The sequence below is a fragment of the Aotus nancymaae genome, unplaced genomic scaffold (assembly GCF_030222135.1).
Source record: "Aotus nancymaae isolate 86718 unplaced genomic scaffold, 86718_ANA_hifiasm-v0.15.2.pri h1tg000025l, whole genome shotgun sequence".
NCBI lineage: Eukaryota > Metazoa > Chordata > Mammalia > Primates > Aotidae > Aotus > Aotus nancymaae.
In genome coordinates this window covers 19,472,820-19,482,008 of record NW_026988438.1, presented here as the reverse complement: position 1 = coordinate 19,482,008, position 9,189 = coordinate 19,472,820, and the positions used below count along the sequence as shown (strand labels likewise).

Sequence of the window (9,189 nt, the reverse complement as noted above, 5' to 3'; positions counted from 1 at the left end):
CCTGTCACTGAAAACAACAACAAAAATAAAAGTATGGTAGGACTCATAACAACCCAGATTTCATTGTTCCCATTTCCATGATACATTTTGGTAACCTCAATAGCTAGACTAGGATTGGTAAAATCACAATATTGATAGAGAAGGGCTAAAATTTTTCAGCCCATTTGGGGATATTAATAGCTTCCCCAGCTACCCCAACTCCCACTCTACAAAAGCAACCAGACAAAAGATGACCTTTGTCTTCAGGAATTCTTGCAGGCTTTCCCAGATTAATTCATTTCATCTTACCTAGTTCCTTGGCTAACCTACTATCCGCTCTTCTCAACTTGATTCTAAACTTTCCCTTACTTACAAGACTTCCCCTTATCCAGGACTCAAATCTTGGCTTCCTTTGGCTGATCACCCACAATTCCTAGGCGGTCACTCCCAATCCTCTACCCAGGTCTGGATCCTGAAAGCCCACTGGAGTCAAAATCTTGATCCCCCTTTTCACTTAATTGGACTACAAAAAGTTTTACATCATAATAATGTGACTGAGGAAAGGGTACTACATAGTCCTTTATAATTACTGTCAAAAAATAACTTTGTGGGCTGGGGGGCCCCAGATTATTTTAGAGCTCTGGGCTGCAGAGGCATAATGACAGGGAATGTAGAAAAGCTTGGGACCCATACTTGGAGGTTGCAAAATCTGGATGAGAAGCCCGGTAAACCTTTTAGGGTAAGGATGAAGTGGTAAGCACATACACGCCCTATTATCAACTCCTAGACCTTGTTTTATAGAAATTGTTTGGGTGATAATGGGATCATGAAATGTTTCAAGAGGCTATTTTAGGAGGGGAGCCAAACTGTAGGGCAAATGCTGCTTCTTCCTAGGGTTGAAACCAAACCAGGGGGCTGCAGAGAATAAGGCTGCATTTCAATTTTTCTCTGTCCATTTTAAATTCCACATTACATTGACCCAGGAAAAACACTGAAAAGAGCACACGGTTAGGTATTTATTTAGTTTAAGTAGACACAGTTATCTTTTCACAGACTGAGAATTGTCAGATTCATTGTAGGGAATAAATTGTAATCAAATTCACAAGGCAGGATGATATTTTTACCCATGAGAGAGCCCAATGGGAATGCCTACTTTAAAGGTTTGAGTAAGTGAAACAGGGTTCTGCAGAATAAGTTGAGAAGAAGATTTTTAAAAAGTGGGAGACAGTGGTGTTGTAGACATCAAGAGAAAGGGGTCTGAAGATGGAGGGAGAGAGATTCATGTGTGTCTTCTGGACTTACTTACACATTGAGAGATTATTGGTAGGCTATTTGCATATAGTTTTCAGAGTATTTATGCAAGACATAGGATAAGCAGGCTTCTGATTGTGGAATAGGAAAATATGGAGCCTATAAAATGTTATGTACACTGTGATACTCATCACCTGTAAAGAGAAATTGAGAAGAAGAAAATTGAGAAAATTTTTCAGGATTGGTGGTAATAGTGCCCTTCTTGGTCCACACTTCTTTCCTAGACAATGAATTCAGAAGATGGTTTGCTGGGATTAGGGATTCATTAAGCATTCATTAAGCGTCCACAGGTTTTCTCTCACTGGAGACAACTAGTCTTAAGGTCACCATCAAATATCTGATCTTTTCCTTTTTGTCAATTACAAGTTGATAGTATCTTAAGTCACTTGAGCCCTAAATATTAAAGTAGGAACAATACTAAAATTTCAGAATAAAAATCTTTTTATTATGAATGTTTTATGTTTAACATTTTAAAAATTATATATTTTTTGACTTTTTCTAGAAAGAATTTGAAAAGATAAATTTATTTTTTTCTTTTCATAGTATATGATGAATAGATAACTGAAAAGATAGATTTTCAAGAAAGAGCAGAAGAAAGTTTCTTCAATGGTAGTTTCAAATTATATTGCATGAATTTAATGCATTCCATTTTCTCCCTTCTATTAAGCAACTTTTCAGGAATATGATTAGTATTATTAAGAAAGAAAATGGAAATCAAATCTGTAAAATATAAGTGGATTTTCAATGCCTGAAACATGTAATAGAAGGCAGCAGAAGGCCAGGCACAGTGGCTGATTTCTGTAATCTTAGCACTTTGGGAGACCAAGGATGGAGGATCACTTGAGGCTAGGAGTCCAAGACTAGCCTGGACAATATAGTGAGATTCCATGTCTACAAAAAAATTTAAAAGCCTGTGTGGTGCCTCACACCTGTAGTCCTAACTACTTGGTAGGCCAAGGTGAGCTCACTTAAACTCAGTTAAGACCAGCCTGGGCAACATAGCAAGACCCCATCACTACAAAAAATAAAAAAATATTACCTGGGCATGGTTGCATGTGCCTGTAGTCCCAGCTATTCAGGAGGCTGAGGTGGGAGGATTGCTTGAGCCCAAGAGTTGGAGGTTGTAGTGAGTTATGATTGTGCCACTGCATTTCAGCCTGGATGGCAGAGACCCCCCACAACCACCACCCCCTCAACCCTTGCCATGAAAAAGGAAGGCAGCAGAAAGTAGAGACATAGCAGTTCAGGCGGCCTTTAATGAAATCTGGGCTTTCCGTTTACTAAGTATGCCACATTAGACAACTAACTTAATCTGTTTGTGCCTTAGTTCCTAATTTGTTATTCTTATCTAAAAACAGTGACTAAATTATTGTTTTGGTGACTCTGAGGACAAAATGAGATTTTATAGCTAAAATTTTTAAAACTACCCCCAGCACTCAGTAAGTCCTCAATAAGTTCATTGTTACTACTGTAATTACAGAAGCTCAGCACTGAAGGCACTTAAAGGTCATCCTACCTAACACCACTTCCTGTGCTGAGATCCTCTTATCAACATCTGTGGCATGTCAAATGATGGACAGCTAGGGACTATCCTTTGGATTACAACATAGTTACACATTTGGCTTTGTGTGTGTATGTGTGTTTGTGTGCACATTTGTCTTTCAGCAAGGTTAAACATATAGGCATACTTTCTTTGCCACCTCCTACATCCATCTGCACAGAATGGAGGTCCGTAGCTAGAGGTACATTCCATAATTCTATGGCTTCTGAAGGAGTCAGTGCAGGTTAATAGGGAGGGAGAAGGAGGAGAATGCAAGTCCTTCCAGAAGCCTACAGAGCCTCCTGGAGAATCTCTAGGGAAGAGACAATACGTATCAGATTTAAAGTTCAGTAGAGTAACTATATATTATCCAAACTGGGCCCATTTTAAGACTGAAAGGGCCACTATTAAGAATTACACTAGGAGAACAGGTGAGAACGAAAGCTGCCCTGGGCAAACAACATCAAGAAAGAATGTTTAACACCCAATGTTGCAAGGAAATGTGCACATTTATTTGTTGTCAGAATTGGGCAATTTATACAAACTTTTTAGAAGACAATCTCTAAATATCTATTAAAATTTGGGGTTTGGCGGGAGTACTCTTTGACCTGGTAATTCCATTGTTAGAGATTTTCCCTACTTACATAAATGATTCTTTTAATGTGATGCTGAATTCAGTTTGCTGATATTTTGTGGAGAATTTTGCATCTATTTTCATCAGGGATATTAGCCTGTAATTTTCTTTTCTCATAGTGTCTTTGTCTGGTTTGGGTTTCAGGATAATACTGGTCTCATGAAATGTATTGGGAAGGATTCCCTTTTCAATTTTTCAGAAGAGTTGAGAAGGATTGGTATTAGTTATTATAATGGTAGAATTTAGCAGTGAAGCCATGAGGTCTTGGGGTTTTCTTTGATGGGAGACCATTTATTACTGATTCAATCTCCATACTCATTATTTGTCTGTTCAGATTTTCTATTTCTTAATAATTCAATCATGGTAGGATGTATTTGTCTAGGAATTTATTCATTTCTTCTAGGCTATCCCATTTGTTGGTGTATAATTGTTCATAGTATCTCATAATCTTTCATATTTCTGTGATATCAGTTGTAATGTCTTCTCTTTCATTTCTGATTTTATTTAAGTCTCTCTTTTTTTGTAGTCTATCTAAATCGTTGACCATTTTGTTTATCTTTTCAAAACACCATTAGTTTTGTTAATTTCTTAATTTTAATTTTTTAACTCCTCTTACTACATAATACTATAGTTTTCAGTTTTGTTGATTCTTTCTATTGTTTTTCTAGCATCTGTCTTCTTTCTGCCCTGATCTTTATTATTTCCTTCCTTCTATTAACTGTGGGCATAGCTTGTTCTTTTTCTGGTTCTTTAATGTGTAATGTAAGGTTATTTATTTGAAATTCTTCTTTTTTATGTAGGCATGATTGTTATTAACTTCCCTCTAAGAATTACTTTTACTGCATCCCATACATTTTGGTATATTGTGTTTTTATATTCATTTGTCTCAATATACTTTTTGCTTTCTCTTTGATTTCTTTTTTGACTTCTTAGTTGTTCAGAGAATTCTGTTTAATTTCCATGCTTTGGTGAATTTTCCAAATTTCTTCTTGTTATTAATTTCTAGTTTCATACCATTATGGTCAGAAAAGATTCTTGATATGATTTCAATCTTCTTACAAGTAGAAACGTGTTTTGTGGCCTAACATATGGTCTTTTCAATCTTCAAACAAGTGAAAACTTGTTTTGTAGCCTAACATATGGTCTATCTTAGAGAATGTTACATGTGTGCTGAAGAAGAATGTCAGCCAGGTACAGTGACTCACATTTTCGGAGGTCAAGGCAGGAGGACTGCTTAAGGCCAGGAGTTTGAAACCAGCCTGGTCAACAGAGCAAGATCTCACCTCTACAAAAGAAAAATTAAAAAGTTAGCCAACTTACTAGGAAGGCTGAGGAGGGAGGATCAATTGAGCCCAGAAAGTGGAGGCTTTAGTGAGCCATGATCATACCAGTGTACTCTATCCTGAGTGACAGAGAAAGATCCTGTCTCAGAAAAAGAAAAAAAAGAAGAAGAATACACATTGTGCTGCCATTGGATAGAACCCTGTGGATATGTCTGTTATGTTCATTTGTCCAAAGTGTAGTTCAAGTCTTATGTCTCTTTATTGATTTTTTTTTTTTTTTGGTCTGGATGTTATATCCATTGCTGAGAGTGGTTATTGAAGTCCCCTACTGCATTATTGCCTATTTCTTCCTTCAGATCGATTAATATTTACTTTATATATTTAGGGGCTCAAATGTTGAGTGCATATATATTTATAATTGTATCCTCTTGATGAATGGACCCCTTTATTACTATATTCCAACCTAAAATGGTAGCAGTAGGTTCTTTTTTTTATTGCATTTTAGGTTTGGGGGTACATGTGAAGAACATGCAAGATTGTTGCATAGGTACACACGTGGCAGTGTGATTTGCTGCCTTCCTCCCGACCACCTATATCTGGCATTTCTCCCCATGCTATCTCTCCCCAACTCGCCACCCCTCGCTGTCCCTCCCCTATTTCCCCCTGACAGACTCCAGTGTGTGATGCTCCCCTCCCTGTGTCCATGTGTTCTCATTGTTCAACACCCACCTTTGATTGAGAACATGTGGTGTTTGATTTTCTGTTCTTGTGTCAGTTTGTTGAGAATGATGGTTTCCAGGTCCATCTATGTCCCTACAAAGGACACGAACTCATCGTTTTTTATGGTTGCATAGTATTCCATGGTGTATATGTGCCACATTTTCCCTGTCCAGTCTATCATCAATGGGAATTTGGGTTGGTTCCAGGTCTTTTCTATTGTAAACAGTGCTGCAATGAACGCATTCGTGTGCATGTGTCCTTATAGTAGAACGATTTATAATCCTTTGGATATATACCCGGTAATGGGATTGCTGGGTCAAATGGAATTTCTATTTCTAGGTCCTTGAGGAATCACCACACTGTCTTCCGCAATGGTTGAACTAATTTACACTCCCACCAACAGTGTAAAAGTGTTCCTATTTCTCCACATCCTCTCCAGCATCTGTTGTCTCCAGATTTTTTAACGATCACCATTCTAACTGGTGTGAGATGGTATCTCAATGTAGTTTTGATTTGCATTTCTCTAATGACCAGTGATGATGAGCATTTTTCGTATGTTTGTTGGCCTCATGTATGTCTTCTTTTGTAAAGTGTCTGTTCATATCCTTTGCCCACTTTTGAATGGGTTTGTTTGTTTTTTTCTTGTAAATCTGTTTTAGTTCTTTGTAGATTCTGGATATTAGCCCTTTGTCAGATGGGTAGATTGCAAAAAACTTTCCCCATTCTGTTGGTTGCTGATTCACTCTAATGACTGTTTCTTTTGCTGTGCAGAAGCTGTGGAGTTTGATTAGGTCCCATTTGTCTATTTTGGCTTTTGTTGCCAATGCTTTTGGTGTTTTGGTCATGAAGTCCTTGCCTATGCCTATGTCCTGAATGGTTTTGCCTAGATTTTCTTCTAGGGTTTTTATGGTGTTAGGTCTTATGTTTAAGTCTTTAATCCATCTGGAGTTAATTTTAGTGTAAGGTGTCAGGAAGGGGTCCAGTTTCTGCTTTCTGCATATGGCTAGCCAGTTTTCCCAACACCATTTATTAAACAGGGAATCCTTTCCCAATTACTTGTTTTCGTGAGGTTTGTCAAAGATCAGATGGTTGTAGATGTGTGGTGTTGCCTCCAAGGCCTCTGTTCTGTTCCATTGGTCTATATCTCTGTTTTGGTACCAGTACCATCCTGTTTTGATTACTGTAGCCTTGTAGTATAGTTTGAAGTCCAGTAGTGTGATGCCTCCAGCTTTGTTCTTTTTGCTTAGAATTGAGTTGGCTATGTGGGCTCTCTTTTGGTTCCATATGAAATTTAAGGTGTTTTTTTCCAGTTCTGTGAAGAAGATCATTGATAGCTTGATGGGGATAGCGTTGAATCTATAAATTACTTTAGGCAGTATGGCCATTTTCACAATATTGATTCTTCCTAACCATGAGCATGGAATGTTTCTCCATCTGTTTGTGTCCTCTCTTATTTTGTTGAGCAGTGGTTTGTAGTTCTCCTTGAAGAGGTCCTTTATGTTCCTTGTTAGTTGTATTCCTCGGTATTTTATTCTCTTTGTAGCAATTGTGAATGGCAGTTCGTTCTTGATTTGGCTCTCTTTAAGTCTGTTATTGATGTATAGGAATGCTTGTGATTTTTGCACATTGATTTTGTATCCTAAGACTTTGCTGAAGTTGCTTATCAGTTTCAGTAGATTTTGGGCTGAGACAATGGGGTCTTCTAAATATACAATCATGTCATCTGCAAATAGAGACAATTTGACTTCCTCCTTTCCTATCTGAATACGCTTTCTTTTTCTTGCCTGATTGCTCTGGCTATAACTTCCAATACTATATTGAATAGGAGTGATGAGAGAGGGCATCCTTGTCTAGTGCCAGATTTCAAAGGGAATGCTTCCAGTTTTTGCCCATTCAGTATGATATTGGCTGTTGGCTTGTTGTAAATAGCTTTTGTTATTTTGAGGTTCTTACTTATCAATAACCACCTTGAATGTAAATAGGTTAAATTCTCCAGTGAAAAAAAAAGTGGCTGAATGGATTTAAAAAATAATAATAATACCCAACTATATGCTGCCTGTAGGAGGCTCTCTTCATCATTTTTAAGGACACACATAAACTGAGAGTGAAGAGATGGAAGAAGATATTCTATATAAATGGAAACCAAAAGAGAGTAGGGGTAGCTATACTTAAACAAAAAAGTCTTTAAGTCCAAAGCTGTAAAAAGAGACTAAGAATGTAATTATATAAAGAAAACTACACCAACACAATTTATTGTGAAAACCTTTTTTACACCAGTGATATAAGATGAAACTTTTTTCATAAATTTCCATTCACATTTGAGTACATTTTTCTACATCTATTCACTGCTATTGGTCTACCTGGATAATAGTTTCCTAAAACCATAGTGTTTTAGTTATGGAGGATATATAAGCTATTTTAATGGTAATGGTATTTAATGGTAATGGTATTTAACTTCTCTCCACCTCATATTACTTTTTATATTACTCTTTTTGTTTTCTTTAAAATGTTTAAAAATTTTCATTTTTTTGAGACAGAGTCCTGCTCTGTCAGCCAGGCTGGAGTGCGGTGGCATGATCATGGCTCACTGCAGCCTCTGCCTCCTGGGCTCAATTGATCCTCTGACCTAAGCCTCTCAGGTAGCCAAGCCTACAGATGCTCACTACAATGCCTGGCTAACTTTTGTGTTTTTTGTAGAGATGGGATTTCACTATGTTTCCCAGACTGATCTCAAACCCCTGGGCTCAAGCAATCTGCCCATCTCAGCCTCCTGAACTGCTGGAATTACAGGCATGAGCCACTGTACCTGGCCCTTTTAAAGAAAATTTAAGTTTAAGCAGAATAAAGATGAGTTATTTATTTTAACTTGTGCCAATGCTAGGAATTTCACAAAATTAAACATTTGGCTCTGGAAAAGATAATCAGTCTAGAGCTTGCAGAGCTACTGGATGCAATGTAATTCATGAATTTACTATGGTTTTGTTTGATTTGTTTCATCTTAGTTTCCTTTTTCCTCTTTCTTTCTCTTAATTTTTTGTCTTCTTATGTGCCCTTGTTTTCCAACTTTTGTGCTAGAACGTTTCATTTTGAGTCAAGATGCTATTTTAGGGGGAGAGTAAAACAGTAGAACAGCATTCACCCTACAGTTGGCCATGTAATAATCTATAAAGACTTTCAAATGCATAATGTAAAAAGGCACAATTTTAAATGCTTTTTGATCAATGTTCTTTTTAATTTTATTTTATTATCATTTTTTTGAGACATAGTCTTCCTCTGTTGCTGAGGCTGGAGTGCAGTGGCCTGATCTTGGCTCACTGCAACTTCCACCTCCCAGGTTCAAGTGATTCTCCTGTCTCAGGTTCCCAAGTAGCTGGAATTACAGGTGTGTGCTAGCATGCCTGGTTAATTTTTGTATTTTTAGTAGAGATGGGTTTCATCATGTTGGCCAGGCTGGTCTTGAACTCCTCACCTCAAGTGATCCTCCTGCTTTGGCCTCCCTAAATGCTATGATTATGGGCATAAGCCACTGTGCCTGGCCAGTGTTCCTTGGAAAAATAAAACTGTAAAACATTAAAAAACAATTAGTTCTCACTGGGTGCAGTGGCTAAAAGGAATATCTCTGCAGCACACCATAGCATTCACCACAACGTCTGTCATTGATTTAGGGGAATATTGAGAGTAATGATTCTGGGAAGACAGGGATTCAAAATGCTTATTCATTA

At 37.5% G+C, this 9,189-nt stretch overlaps 1 protein-coding gene across 1 annotated transcript in view; it reads left to right on the top strand.

Moving 5' to 3' along the window:
- The window catches only part of CDK14 (cyclin dependent kinase 14), a 763,966-nt gene that overhangs the window by 84,304 nt on the left and 670,473 nt on the right, over positions 1-9,189 (top strand). The window lies entirely within an intron of this gene.